Source organism: Chrysochloris asiatica, unplaced genomic scaffold (genome assembly GCF_000296735.1).
Source record: "Chrysochloris asiatica unplaced genomic scaffold, ChrAsi1.0 scaffold00013, whole genome shotgun sequence".
Classification (NCBI taxonomy): domain Eukaryota; kingdom Metazoa; phylum Chordata; class Mammalia; order Afrosoricida; family Chrysochloridae; genus Chrysochloris; species Chrysochloris asiatica.
In genome coordinates this window covers 14,530,811-14,547,062 of record NW_006408531.1, presented here as the reverse complement: position 1 = coordinate 14,547,062, position 16,252 = coordinate 14,530,811, and the positions used below count along the sequence as shown (strand labels likewise).

The 16,252-nt window shown below is 40.3% G+C and overlaps 1 protein-coding gene and 1 pseudogene across 1 annotated transcript in view; both read right to left on the bottom strand.

Annotated features, from left to right (window-relative positions):
• Nucleotides 1-16,252, bottom strand: part of MAP7 (microtubule-associated protein 7) — a 208,320-nt gene that overhangs the window by 135,427 nt on the left and 56,641 nt on the right. The gene's annotated exons all lie outside the window — the stretch shown is intronic.
• Nucleotides 10,294-10,972, bottom strand: LOC102817056 (annotated as a pseudogene).

Here is a 16,252-nt window from a genome sequence, read left to right as displayed (position 1 = left end):
ATCTTCCTTGTATCTTGATTGTATCAGGATTGACATAGAAATTTAAAGTGACAGTATCAACATAAAACCAAAAGGCCACCACTCATCTGTCTCTTGTGCTTTGGTGGCTTGAGTTGCTGTGATTCTGAGGGCTACGCCACCGGTACTTTAAATAACCGGCAGGGTCACCCATGGTGGACAGGTTTCAGATGAGCTTCCAGACAAAGAGCTACTAATAGAGGCCACTATTTCAAATCCCATACTTGACTTCTTAAGTCCTTTGTCCTTTTCACCAACACAATTCAGAACACAACTCTAGGTAGAAAAATACTGTAACTAGAACTTAGAGTACAATATTTATTTCCAAGGAGACTTCTATTTAATTTGCTCTTCAATAACAGCTTCTTTCGTTTCACACCATAAATGTACATTTCTTTGTTGTTGTTAAGTGCCATCGAGTCGATTCTGACCTATAGCGACCCTGTGTAGGGTTTCCAAGGACCAGCTGGTGAGCTTGAACCACCAACCTTGCAGTTCAAATGACTTTGCAGTCTGACGCATTAACCTACAGCGCCACATTTCTTTAATGGACTATAATTCTGACCAAAGACGACTCCTACTTACCTCTACTTAAATTCTTCAGTGTAAAATCAATACTCTACATGTTGAATTTTTATTCCCGCTTTTTGAGATAGATGACATTTTGGGGGAAGTAGCTACCATTTCTGGGAAAAGGTACCTGCTCGTCAATCCAAGTCTGGTTTTTTTGAAGGTCACTGCAAAACTAACAAGCAATTGCAAATGCATGGAGGTTTAAACCCTTCCACTTTTCTCCTGGGCATCACTTTAAAACATTCCGATGACAGCTACTGGCTATAAACCTGTATAAAATGTTCAGCATATTTCAATGATGCTTAATAATTAATGAACATCCTATGTTATTAATTTATAACAAATGGAATCTGCTGCAGTTTTCAGATACACTGTTTAAGATTCCACCCCAATGGCAGTTAGGTGAAGGTCAGTGACAGAGGGTAGAGTCCTTGATTTATATTTGTCATGATAGACTTTCAGTGAATGCCCAGTGAGCTTACGGAACCTGCCTAATTGCTCCCTATAGTTAGAATAAAGAGGTTTTCATTCATTAGTTAAAAGCAGGAGAAAAATCTTGTTTTTATCATCATTTTAGCCATCAGGATTCTCACTTACTCTTTCCTGTAGGAAACATTTTGATAGGGTTTAGTTTCCTTATTCTTTATACCCACATGTGATTACTGGGTCAACAATTTTGACCAAATTTAGTCAAATAATAAGAACCTTTTCTTTCTTTTTTCAGACAGCCAAGTGCTTGTCTGGATGCTGGAAAGACACCGTTTCAGAGTATGCGGCCAAATCCATTTATTATTTACACTTACAATTTTTATCAAAGAACATTTATAGTTAAAATTAGGTGGTGTGTCTTTTTCCACACCACCTAATTTTAACTATAAATCTTGTTTATTGCTTTTGTTTGCTGTTGTATTAATTAAGTCTTTCATTTGTTTATTTTGGGTTACAGAAAAATAAGCAAAACCATTTGTTTTCAGTGTTCCATCTTCTAAGTTTAAATGCCAGTCTCTTGGTTTCTTCCTCATCTCTCCAGGCATATAGACCCCAAGGTTTTTCCTAAGCTGCCTGAGGTATCTCGTACCCTTAAAATAATAATAATAATACAGAGTCCTGGTATGGCACTGAAAGATAAGCACTGGATCATAAGGTCGGTTTGAACCACAAGGTCAGTGGTTCAAACCCACCAAGCCGCTCCTCAGAAACCCTATGCAGGGTTGCTATGAGTTGGAAACAACTCGATGGGACTTAACAACAACCTTCAAAAAGGCCATTGTGTTTGATAAAGTAGAGGGTCAGTGAAAATGAGGGGAACCCTCAATGAGATGGATGAACACAACAGCCACAAAAGGCACATCTAAGATGATGAAGATGAGGAAGACCAGGCACTACTTAGTCCTGCTACACTTAAGGTCACGTGAGCTGGGGTGGACTCGATGGTGCCAACAACACAGGTCTGCCAGTTCCCAATTCTAAAACACAAACCCCACGTACCAGAATCCATCCACCAATGGAACCATCAATAATTAATTTGGATTTAGGTGTTAATAGCTCCTGTAGACTTAACCCTACATAATCTGTGTACAGCGTGAAAGGTATCTTTCAGTTACCCCTCACTCAAAGGACAAAATCTGACTACCAGAGACCTGGGGTCAACATCTGTGTCAATTTATACAAGAGGGTTTCACAAAGTTTGTGGGGAAAATGTACCTAAAAGATAATGGAATTTTTCCATGAACTTTTTGAGCCTCCCCCCCCCCCCTTTACTTCCTTGTATTGACTTCAGTAGTGTTTTTACCCAGTTGCTGCCAAGTAGACTTGGACTCATGGAGACTATATGTGTCTTGAATATGAGAAGTAGCTTCACCTGTAGTTAGAACCGTACCTTTCTGGAATCTTGGCCTTTCATGTAGCGTGAACCCTGAAGAGAACTATTAAACATGTGCTTCCAACTTCAGTACTAGATACCCTCAGTGTAGGAGCAGAAAGCTACATGCTACACAGCAGAGTCGCGGTATATTGGTGTACTGGCATAACTTTAGGAAAAGACTGTAAAAATATTTACCTATTGGCATGAAAACTGTTGACTCTATAGTCCCACTTCTGAGACTGTTTAAGGAGTCTCATAATGACACTGTAGAGGGTTTCTGAATAATCTAGTATATGGAAAAAACCTGGCACCCAAAGCCGTTCGCTACAGCACTAGTTACAATTGTCAAAAGTCAAGAGTAACTTTGAGCTGGTTTGGACTCACAGTGACCCTGTATAGAGTTTCCAAGGAGTAGCTGGTATGTTTGAACAACCAACTTTGCAGTCTAGTGCTTATCAATTTATGTCAATGGTGACATAAATGAGGATATTCCTCCTAAGGATTATCTCACTAGTAAAAAGAAGAAGTCCTGCAAATGAGGCAATGCCATGCATAATTGCTTATACTATAACCCTGAGTGAAATGAATGATGGTATAAACGCTCATACTAGTTCACAAAGAGAAAACACACTGAAGCAGCTGTACTGCATCAGGGTCAGGCTCATGGGTGATTTTCTTCTTTCTTTTGGCCTGGTGGTGGTGGTGGTTGTTCATTGTAGAATCAGTTCTGACTTATGACCCTGTAGAGGGTTTCCAAGGCTGTAAATCATTACAAGAGCAGGAAGCCTCATCGTTCTTCTGTGAGGCAGCAGGCAGATTCGAACTGCTAACCCTGCAGTTAGCAGCCCAACTTGTAACCCACTAAGCTACCCATGTTTCTGTTTTGTTTTGCTTTCACCTAACTTACATAAATGTTATACTGTGAGAACTAATATATATATATATATTTTTTTTTTTTAAATGAAAGATACAGGCATATACAAAAATGACTGAAAAACAAACAGCTGTTTTTGTATTGAAACTATTTTTACACGTTTCAAGAAGTGTGCAACATTCCATAGAAAGAATTTCAATCAACTTAGTAACTGTTGGTCATAGGTGGTGCAATTTAGACGAAAAGTACAGAACGCTATACAAAGTTGAAACGATTGAGTTTTTAGTTCTGTTTTATTTCTAACACCTACTATGCACCAGACTTCAAAGCCATTTGAACTACATGGTCAGCAGTTCAAGCTCACCACCTGCTCCTCAGAAACCCTATGCAGGGTTGCTATGGGTCGGATCTGACTTGACAACATTTAACAACACTATATACCCTAAAAATATTTAAGAAAACTCTACATGCTTAATAACTAAGGTAATTCTCACATATGGACTATAAGACAATTTAAGTATGTCAAGAGTTTTGGCTAGTTTTTGATGACTTGACCTAATTTCCAATTTTCAATTCAACTACAATTTCTAAATGACACAGTTTTGTGTTTCTTTTTTCACCTTGACAATGACTATTGGCTAACATTGATAGAATTTAATTATGCATATTTAAATGTTGTGTTTTTATTATCTGAAAAGTCAAACACAAAAATATGAATACTCGAGACAAGAAGTTTTAATAAAATGTTATATAAAATGTTAATGTTGGACTTAGTACTTTATAACTATTGTATTACAGAAAAACATCAAAACTTTAAATATTAACTTGTTCCTGCATCACATGTTACTGGCTATTCAAGTGATGTTATTTTATTCTGTCTGTGATAAGACAGGAGGAACACGTTTATATAACCTAACAGAGATTACCATCCATAAACAGCTATGGCATTATCTCTTTAAATAGAATAAGTTATGTAAAAAAATATCTTCTAGTTGAGAATGTTAATCCCTTTAAGGATTGTTCTGGATATTTTAAAGTAAGCTATGGTTCAACACATCTCAATATGAACACAGTTGAATTCATTTATACACTTTGAGGGTTTCTTTATTGAATAATTTGCCTTAGGTATAAAAAAACTACCAGTTCCTATTCATACTACATACTTATAGGAGCTCTGGTAGCACAGTGGTTATGAGTTGAGGTTAGCAGCTGGAAATTATCAGGCGTTCCATGGGAGAAAGATGAGGCTTTCTGCTCCCGTAAAAATTTACAGTGTTAGAAACCCTATGCAGGGTCGCTGTGAGTCAGAACCGACTCCATGGTATACCACCACCACGCCTGGATTCACATGGATCTGAAACTTAACCACCTCTTTAAAAAGAGGAGTCATTTTGAAATTGACTTAAAGTTCAACTGACATTCATTCATGTCACCTTGAGTTCAGCTAAGAAAATCAAATTATTTTGTCAAGATGGTATATCAAAACTTCCAATGTAGTATAAAATTTTCAGCACAGAGAACATTCACTAGACATGACACAGTGAAATTCTATGAAAAAGGAACAGTAGCTTTTAATACATGATTTTCATGTCAGACTACAAACTTCTGAACTTAGTAGCTTTAGGTAACATGACAATATTACTCTACTACTTTGATGCCCTTGTTAATGGGCCTCCCTTAGAGAGAAGAGACTCTTAGAAAAGTAATCATTACTAAAGAAATCTTCCTAGTCTATTTCTGATACAAATATCAAAAGCACCAACAAATCACCAATAAATTACGTACTAAATGTTTCTCTGAGCAGCAGCATGGTAACAGTATGTGTGTGTAACTTGCTACTAGAGGTTTCTTAAGAAGACCCTACGAGTTTTAAGGGCATTTACTATGTGTGTTTTTTGCCAAGATAAAAAGAACAAAGATATGAAAAATGGAGAATAATGATGGCTTTTTAATTTTCGTTGAAGCTATCACATGGTATCAGAATATGCAGAGTGGTATAACACATAAGCTATATAACAAATGAAAATGCCATTCTTTCTGAAAATAAAAATCATTATTTTCTTTAAAGAAGAAGATGAAAATATTTACTATTCTGTATTCCACCTACTGTAAGTGTTAAGATTGCAAAACTGATTTAAAGACTGCCTGATTTCTGTAACGCCTAAAGACATTTTGAGTCCCAGAACTTACAGTCCAGCTTAGCGCCTTCCATGTGAAAATCCTTCTGTCATGAATACTCTGCCACATATCTTCATGTCTCCCCCTTCTTGTTTTGAGCCCCTCAGCCAGGCAAAGACCACGTAATTAGGAGAGGGGCCATTTAATTATCCTTATGTATTGCTTTTGACACAGCTTGAGATACACTCAGGAGAAAAGCAAAAGACTGATGAGACACACAGCTCTCCAGCCACTGTTTTTAAACAGTAACCTTGTTCACTGAACCAAATCAAACCCCAGAAAGGCTTCTCTTCAAAGGAGCCAGTGAAGCTTGCATGTGTGTGGGTTAGGAGCAGGAGAGGCCTTTCTTGGGTAAGAAATGGTTGCTAAACTTCAGCTCACTTTCAGGAGTTCTTTCAGGGTACACAATAAATCCACATTAAAACCTAACTCTTTACCCAAATCACCTAAATGCTTACTTTACGGTTTTTTTCCAGATTCTTCTGCCTTTTAGTTTATTACTGCATTAAAAAAATGACACTTAAAACCCTGAAGGTTACAACTGATTTTGTACCCATACCAAAAACATCCAATCAGTCAGGCAGAGAGATCTCTGTTCCTTCCCTCCCTCGCGGCTGAGAACAGACATGGAGCCTCTGCAAACCTGCACAAAAGGAAGCTGAGTTGTCTTGCTCGGAGGGTCCACATGACTGACTTGCTTTATCAAGTTCTTAAAACTTCAAAGGTCTTCCAAGATAAGAGGGAGAATCAACAAGTATAATGCAACAGTTTTAGAAACAACTTCTGTGTAAGTATGTTGTCGTTTGCCATCAAGTAGATTCCAGCGCACAGCAACCTTACAGCGCAGGTCCTCAGCATTTATCTTTTGTGTCAGTGATAAACTGCAGTGTGGATTTTATTGTTGAGTGGCATAAAGGGTAAACGGAGGGAAAAGGACCATGCCAAATCATTGTTTTATCTTCAGAGAATTTTGAAAACCTGTGAGATGTGGGCCAGGTTACTTGATTAAAACCAATTAACTTAATGAGTATGGGTACATACTGGGTTCTTTTCAGAAAAGGAACTAACATTTTTAGAAGCACCATCAAATCTTTTAAGCCCTTTTGGGGTGCTGGACCTGACTCAGAAAATAGACTAGACACACAGGCTTTCTAAGAAGCTCCAGGGGCAAGCACCACTGGACTTGGCAATTAACTTTCTGAATAGCTTTGGAACAAAACACCAATGAGTAGGAGCCCGTGGAAAGCAGGTGCAGTTCAGCACCATCCCCATCACCTCCAGGGACCCAATATCACAGGTGCCTAGTGAGCAGCCAGCCAGCCAGCCCTCCCAACCTACTCAAACGCAGCCTATGCAGATACAGATAGCACCTCTAGCACAGGGGTTCTGAGCCTTGGTTCTGCTGACAATTTGGACCGGATACTTCTTGGATTCATATGCCAGGGGAGGATGAGGAACAGGAGTGTGCACTACAGGATAGTCAGCCGCCTCCTGGCTACTACAGTCTCTCCCACCCCCTCCCCTGTGAGTCATAACCATTAATAAATGTCTCCAGATACTGCTAAGTGGCCACTACAGTCTAGTGGTTCCAATCCACCAGCCAATCCTCAGAAACCCTATATAAGCTTGCTACGAGCCTGAACTGACTGGATGGGACTTAACAGATCACTGGTTACTCTTCCCCCTAATTTCCCCTCCCAGCAGGGGAATATGGTAGAGATTCTAGAAGATCTTGATGTGGAGGAAATAAACACAAACACACAGATTACAAGTGCTTTCATTGTTGCACTCACACATTAAGGTCGCTCCAAGAGTATAAATAAGGAGTACTAGTGGAGCTGTAGGGCTGGCAGTTTACACCCACCAATCACTCTACGACACAAAAAGAAGCAGTCTTCTCCTGTAAAGACATGCAGCCTCTACAAACCAGAATCCACTCCATGGTTGTGGGTTCCATTTGGAGTACTGGTGTGGCACTACAGGATTGCAAGGTTGGCAGTTCAAGCCCACTATCTGCTCCTCAGAAACACTATACAGGGTCACTATGAAGCAGAACCAAGTCGACAGCACATAAGGACAACAAACAACAAAGGGATATGGGATTAACATAACAGAAAAAGCAGATCAGTGTCTCAGAGCTGGGAATGGGAGGTAAGACCACACCTTACATATCTACCTGGCTCAGGTTTGACACAATGGGTGGGACGTTGGAGGAGAATGCTCCAATTTAAGAGACAGCATAAGCAATAACCAAAGAAATACAATGGTAACTATTAATTTTTTTAAAAAAAGTTGAGATATGTTGTTAAATATCAACTTATTCCCTTAATTCCTTCCCCGTGTGTTCAATAACCAAAAACCAGGGCAAAGCCACTGCCATCAAACTCATTCCAACTCATAGAGATACTATATTAGGGTTTCCAATAATGTAAATCTTTACGGGAACAGAGAGCCTCATCTTTCTCTTGTGGAACTACTGGTGGTTTGAACCACTAACCTTACATTTAGCAGCTCAATGCCTAACCCTTAGAGCCACCAGGATTCTATATCTTCAGTTGTTAAGTTGAATCAGTTCCGACTCACAGTGACCATGTATATGGTTTCCAAGGAGCAGCTGGTAGGTTTGAACTGCCAACCTTGAGGCTAGCAGTTTAGGGCTTATCCTTCACTACACCAGGACTCCATGGGGCTCCAAAATGTTAGGACTGATGCCTTCATTTATTCTATTTAAACAGAACATAGTCAGAAACCATGAATTTATCAAACAAAAAACAACCTCCATTAACAAATTTTAAAAGTATTCCATTCCTTTACCCAGACTCTACATATTCATAGTTCAAACTCTAATGTAACTAGCTTGGTTATCTATATCCCAGTTCATCAAAAGTTAGAAGCAACTAGTTTAGAAGAGGCTGGCAGTAACTATAAGACACTCCCTTCTGGTCTGTGGATTTCTAAGTCTTGATCTCCAAAACACAGTCATTAGTACAGCTATAAGATAAAGTATTTAGAATGCAAATTTGATTAAATAACCTCGTGCTCTGTTCTTTAGGATCTCACAGTTGCTCTTCTTACCAAATTTAGCATCACTACCTGGTGTGGTGCTGAGGGCTAATGTGCTGGACTGCAAGGTCGGTTTGAACCACTAGGTTAGCAGTTGATGCTTACCAGCTGCTCCTCGGAAACTCTATACAGAGTTGTTCTGAGTCAGAACTGACTCAACAGCACTTAACAGTAACAACTTGATATTTGTTGGTCTTGTACTCTATTCTCTGTAACTACTGTTAGGTACCACGGAATCAGTTCTGACTCATAGTGACTCTCTGCTTAACAGTACAAACCACTGCCCAGTCCTTCATCAGCTCACAACTGTTGTTATGCTTGAGCCCACTGTTGCTGCCACCATGTGAGTCCATCTTGTTGGGTCTTCCTCGTTTTCATTGACCTTCCACTTTACCAAGTACGATGTCCTTTTCCAAGGACTGGTCCTTCCCAATAACATGTTCAAAGTATGAGAGATGAAATCCTGCCATTCTCACTTCTGAGGAGCATTCTGGTTGTACTTCTTCCAAGACAGATTTGTTTGTTCTTTTGGCAGCCCATGGGACTTTCAGTATTCTTTTTTTTTTTTTTTTTGAGAAAGTAGTAAAGATTTTTATTGTCAAAACAAGATACAAGCACAACAGAAGACACAAATAAATTAATTGTTCAAATAATTCTAGACTCCAGGATCTTTCGAAGCAAAGGTCAACTCCTTCTGTATATAATATCCAATCCAAAACCAGCAGGTATTTGAGACAAAGCTCAAGACAGTGACTGAACATGTAGACATAGGAGAGCAATAAAAGGCAGTTTCCTGATTTCCTTTCCTCGGTAAGCTATGGTTGTGTATAAAGGCACAAGGCTTTGGGGAGGAAATGCTTTCTTATAGAAAATGTTCATTTCTTCCATGCTCTGATGGGAGGAAAAAAGGTGTCCAACCCTGGGCTGAACAAGGAAATAATAATTAAAAAAAAAGAAGTGATAGTTTTTCATGAGCCTCAAAGCTATCATCTGGCTGTAGTTACCATTCACATGAAACCTGCACACTGAAATTTTCTCCCTTATGAAGTTTTTAAAGCGCAAGAAAGGATTTGCAAGACTAGTGTTTGTTCTGTGTGACACATACGAGAGAAGCATTGCTCCGACAGCACTGGGCGCAGGACAAGGTGATCTATCTATTAGGTCCACCAGGAAGCAAGGAGAGGCCAGTTTCAGCAAGTCTGGCTCTTAATTGTACTCAGATCTCGGACAGATCTTAGTCCTCCTAAACAATCAAGCTAGAACACAGTACCAGCCCAGTGTCCAGAAGTGAGAAGGACCCAGGTTATTTAGGCTCGTTAGTGGACACCTCTACGTTATGACTTGCCGGTGCTCACATTGATAGTGGTCTAAGAATGATGAAGTCAGGGTTTGGGAATTGCACAAACATTATTTACCTAGAAAGTCATGATCAAAGCTCTTACATGGAGGAAATGATACAAAAATATGTCATGAGGCCTCCCATATCACTGCAAAGATTAATTATTTAGTCTAAATTAAAGCGGTACAAAATGGCTTCTTCCAAACAATAAGGGCAAGCTTTGCACCAGTGTTTCTCAAAAGCCAATGATGTCTCCCAGCTCTAGCCTTGGTTTAACGGTTTTTTTTCTTTTTTGGGTTTGTTTTTTTTTTTAATTATACCTTTCCTATGTCAGAGCCAAGGTAATAGGGTTATGGGGGACTCGAACCTAGAACAGAAAGAGCTCTAGAACCCAGTGGGCGTGAGCACATTCAAGTCTCGGGGTTTGAGGTTATGGGTCTAGGGTGCTTGTTTCTTCCCTTCTATCACTGGGATATCCATCTTGGGCCGCTTAAATGCTGCTGGATTCCCAGCCACTCGGGTGGTCTGCACACGAATCATTTCCACTGGAGAGGGCTTCTGGGCTCCTCTGTAGGCCTGGGTGGCAAAACCTCCTGAATCAGATTTCTGGAGGGGTCTCGGTCCAGAGAAGTTCCATTTATCTAATGGGTTTCTGTCCTTATCCCCACTTCCAGGATCCATGGTGCTAGGATTTGGGCCAGGTAAGGCTGTGGAAGGACCAGAAGTGAACCAGCCTGGGGATTTCTGCTTAGGGGAAGAGTGCGGGGTGCTGCTTGGGGTGGACTAGACAGATGCAGGCTGCTTCTCTTCCTTTGTGATCTCTCCACTCTGCAGCTTTCGTTTGTGGAGTGCTGCTGCCGCTCGAAGGTACTTGATCTCCTCGGTGGTGAGGCCCTTGTGGGGTGTGTAGCCAGCATCTCTCAACCCTGCCTGCTGCTCAAACCATTGAATGCTCTCCCACCGCACCGCCGCGGGGCTCCCTGCAGCTCAAGCTCCCGCACCAAAGAGGCTTCGATGACCTACATCTCCTGAAGCGCTGTGGTGCAGTCTGGACCCAAGCCATGGTGCGGACAGCGCTGAGTCGGCAGCAACTGTGGCCTAATAATGCCAACCGGCAAACACCAACTGCCAGGTCGTGGCCGGTGGCCTCAGAGAAAAAGCTTCCGGAGACTGTGGCACTTCGCGCAAGACCACTTTCAGTATTCTTCACCAACACCAACTCTACTCTCTAGACTTACAGAATGACTGCAGTTCCCTGAATGTAATTCTCTCACCATCAGAGATTTGTATGCTGTTACCACTCCTTGAAGAATCGTAGTCCCCATTCATCTGGCTAACTCCTGTAAATCTTTCTACTTCTATCGCCCCCTTCAGGAAGCCTCCATGGGCTGCACAAGCACCAGTATTGACCTGTTTTCCCACCCATCCTATTGTACTATGGCCAACTGAGTGTGCACTTGGGGGATTTACAGGTAGGGAAAACAGACAAACAGAGAAAAAAAGCAACAACCCTGTATTCTGAAGTACAGATTCCTTCTCCCCATGCCACGGGAAATAGCAAAAATAACAACTCAGATTTACTGAGCACCTACTATGCATCAGACATTAGGGTTTTACATATTTGAGTGGGTCTAATCTCACAACGACCTCACAATGATGTCAATTTAACAAAGGGGGAAACAGGATGGCAGAGTAACTTACTAATGGTCACATAACTAGCGAGTGGTGGGCTTTCATGACTCTAATGTGTCATTGAATATTGTCCTCTGAGCTGGAGACATCGTTCTTCTGAGCACCTAGGAAGCACTTGGGTCAGTGTCTCTGCTGACAGGAAGTAACTGGTACCACAAGGAGAGAAGAAAGGCAGGGAAAGACAGGAGATGACATTGTATAGGGACAGTGCACCACTCTTCTCTCGGGAACAACAGTTTGTAGCTAAATGGGGGTGCATTCATCCAGAAAAACAGCTGAATGCTAACAAGAGAGGAAAGAGAATAGGGTTTTATGTATGACAAGTAGCTCAAGGAGATTTCTTTATCTTAGTGCACAGAGCAGTGGGCACCATCAACCATGAACCACATTAAAAGTATGCACTGCACAGTAACTGTCTTAGACAGAGGCATTGTCCTAACTACCACTACCTGCTATTTTCCTAAGACTGGGCTTCAGCTGATCCATGCCATTTTTTGTTTCATTTTTAATGTATGGTAAGTAAGGCAAAACAGTAGCAGAGGGATAAAGGATGAGCAGATAGCTTATAGTTCAGGCTTAAAGGTATGACAAATACTTCTAAATTGCAGTATATTTTGAAAATGCAATTATATACATAAACCCCAGAAATTGAGAGGGAATAGAAATGTGTTTAACAAATCTGTACTACATAAAAATTCAAACATATATGAGGGTAAGTAAACAAGTATTGCTATAAAAACCAAGCAAACATTATTAAAAATATCAAAACGTGAAGTTATTATTTCTCAACCTATTCTCTACCTATGTCTGTACACTTATGAAGACAGTGTTTCCGAGTTTCTGACATGCCCCACAAAGAATTCTGTGCTCTTTAATTTACATCACATGAATATAACAGTTCTGACAACCTTGAGGGACTCAAGTCTTGCTCATTTTAAATGTTCTTTCAGTTTGGAGGAACAAGAAAAAATCTGAAGGGGCAAGATGGGGGCTGTGGGGTTGAAGGAGTAAGGCATCACAACAGAAGTTTTTAGGACAGCCCTTGCTACCCTCTAAGGAACAGCAGGTGCATGGCCATGAAAGAAAGAAAGAAAAAAAAAAAAACCTAAGTCCTCAGTGCAACTATCCTGGCCTTTATCTCACAATGCAGTTTTCAATCTTTAAAAACTTCTTCATAATAAGCCCTCATGATCATCCTGTGTCCTTTGAGAAATATCTATCAAGATTATTCTCTGGGAATCCCAGAGTAGTCACCATAACCTTCTGAACTGACATCTGTGCCTTGAATCTAACTGGCCCAGCAGACATCCTCAGAAGGCATCGCTTTGATTGGATCTGCTTTGAGGAAGGCACCCTCACAAAACTAAGACAAGTGTATTGCTGACAGACCTTGACTGCACCCATCCATTGATCACAAGGACAGGGTTAAATCTCCATGATTGTATGAACTGGAACGTGAATAGCAATGTTTTTAAATTTTACCTCATATAAAACTATGGTAACTATTTTATAATGGGTTTGATGGGTTATAAGCTTGAACACAGAGCAGTTTTAGGAGGACTAGAAGGACTCCATGTTCTTCTATCTACTCACTTATGCCCGTTCACTGCCCACCTACTTTCCTCAGAGTTGCTCTATGGTGGAAATGATGACGCCTCAGCCCTTGTCTCTAATTGGAGAAAGCACTGTTATCCTCAAACCTGCAGAGTCTGGTTTGTGCGATGGGAAACTGCAGGAGAAGTTCACATCCTTTAGTATTTTCTTTCTCTCTTATTAAATCTTGTAATTTGTCACCTGCTCTTCCTTGTTCTTTTTTCTTTCCATTTGTCCCTTTTAACTTTTGCCCATGAAAAGATAACTAGTTCTTATAAAACAGGGAATTTTCAAGTTGTAGCAAGAATTCTAAAGTGCCACGTTCGTCACCGATAAGGGGAAGTGAGGGAAAACAGCAATGAAGCTGCGAGCTAAGCCCTACAATGTTCAAGAGACTCCTGTGAACTCAGGTGGAGACCTGGTTGGCCAGCAGTGTGGCAAGACCTGGGGACTCTTGGGCCCAGAGCCAGTGACATAGCCACAGAGGACTAGAGTGGAGAGTGAAGTGTCCAGCTGGTAAGAAGAGAGGGCATATGCATAAGAACACCCACACTTGCAGATAATACCCACTTGTCCTGGCTTCACTGACTGGATGATCAGAGCTCAACTAGAAGAAGAAAGAAGAGGAGAAAAAAAGGAGTAATCTGATACAATTTGATGAACTTGACCTACATCTATGGATCCAGTAGCTCAAAAGGGGGAACAAATCTTTACAGCAAGGATCATTCCCGCCCCCTCCATACAAAGATTAGACAGGGATGGGCAACTTGGATATTGGCTACCCAAAATGGTGGGGTCACAAAGGCAAGAAGTGACTGGTTTACAAGCTTTCAATAGGGAGCCTAGATCCAGAGGGACTGGAGGAAGGTAAATCTCTACTGAGTAGTATCCAATCTATCTGGGTGGGGCTGATGAAAGGAAATGCAGATAGGTCTATTGTGGTACAATAGTGAATAATTGTTATCAGGACTGACTGTGAGGGTTGGAAACGTAAACGTTTTGTAGCAAAAGGAGGAGGGGGACTGATTGACTTTGCAGTCTAGGAGCAGAGGTGACCATCAAGGGAGAAGAGCAGAGTGCGGGACCCTACCCAGAGAATCAGTGATACCAGAGATGGAGGCAGAGATGATGACATGGAGAGATGGGAGTGGCTGGGGACATCAGACCCAGAGAGGGAGAGGGGCTGTGTGCTGACGACCAGGGGGCAGGCTTGTAGTGTATACCCTTTGGTTGGTTGATGATGCATGCAGGGGATTGTAACCATGGCAATTACTGACATACAATAGGATGAATGTAATGCTAATGTTCTCCCATGTAAACTATCACATAATTCACAATAAAACACTAAAAAAAAAAAAAAAAAGAATTCTAAAGTGTCTGGTAGTATTTATTTTTTAAAACGATTTCTGTTCACCAGAGCATTGTGGAATTGCACTATTTTGCAATCATCAGAAAACAGAGAGACCTGCGAGTGTGTGGCCGTGACAGTAAGAGGCGGGCTATGCAGAAGAATACATGAAGGTCTAGTCATTCTACCAAATTATTCAAAGCGCATCTTTGTAGAAAGGCTGAAATTGTTAGTCTGAAAAAGATACTGCATTTAGATTAGTTATTTATAAGAATTTTAAGTACTTTCTCCTTCATATTTTAAAATATTTTACACATGAAAAATCACATATATTAGATTTTATTTTCACAACATTATCAACATGATGGCAGTTTAAACTCTTGACATCTGACTGAATGGAGTGTTCAAAATGCTAGGTGTGGTGCTGTAGGTTAATGCACTGGACAACAAGGTTGTTTTGAACAGCAAGGTCAGCGGTTCAAGCTCACCAGCCGCTTCTTGGAAACTCTATACAGGGTCACTATGAGTCTGAACTGACTTAATGGCACTTAACAATAACAAAACAAACCCTATACAGGGTTGCTACAGGTCAGAATCCACTTGATGGCACTGAACAACAACAAAAAAAAAATGCTGGAAGCTTGGCTATTGTTATTTTAAAATAGGCAAATAAAGACAAATAGACTTAATCAAATTTGCTTTATTTATACGTATGAAAATGTAAATGCAGAGATTCATTTTTAAAGGACTTAATGCTTTTTTGTTGTAATTTTAAAAGCTAAAAAAATGCATATAAAGTATAATAGTATATATACCTAATTAAAAGACCCAGTTAATTCAGTTTACTAGCCACTACACAATGATCAGGTTGGTCTTACTAGGAGACATAGGAACTCCTCCAAATTCTAACGTCAATTTACTTTTAATCCCAAAACCTACCTAAGAGCATTTCAGCACGTCACATTCTTAAGACCCCCTTCTTAATCTTAATTCTTAATTACAAACTCCCTTTCTTTTAAAAAATTTAGAAGGGTATATGTTTTCAAAACTTGTTATATATACAGCACTCTTTTACTTCCTATCCCAGTCATTGTCAACATTCTGTTCTCCTTTTTCTCTAGATAGTCCTTTAATTAGAAGGTTCCCAGAGGTTCCAATCTTTAAGATACACAAAAGCTCCAAAAAGCTCATGGAAAATGGAATGAAAAGATAATGGAATTCTTTCATGAACCTTTGGAAGCCCCTTCATATTAGGAAAAAACGATGCTTTTTATCAGTCCAGTTTTATAGTACCTTGGACAGTGACAAAACCTATAAATGCAGTTTATTTGGGAGAAATTCACTAAAATCAGTTAAAATTATACTCCATATATTACTGGACTTTAAAGGGGTGGCGGGAATGAAGGTGACGCACCATAATTGTCTGTTTCTCTAAATCTATGTTGCATGGCCATGGCCCTGCAATCTTCCATGTTTACCTCAAATCCCAGAAAAAAAATTCCATCATGCCTAACTAAAGGTAACAGCAACGACCCAGTCAATGCTTTCTCCCAAATGAAAATGAGGTGATTTCACATCAGTACTTTTTCACTATGCCTGTACGCAGCCTTCTCAAGCTTCCTCCTATCCTCACTGTAGGCATGTAACCAGCTATCGCCAGCTATCCTGCAGCACTTGATGTGTGACTCACAGTAGTTTAGGAATAAATAT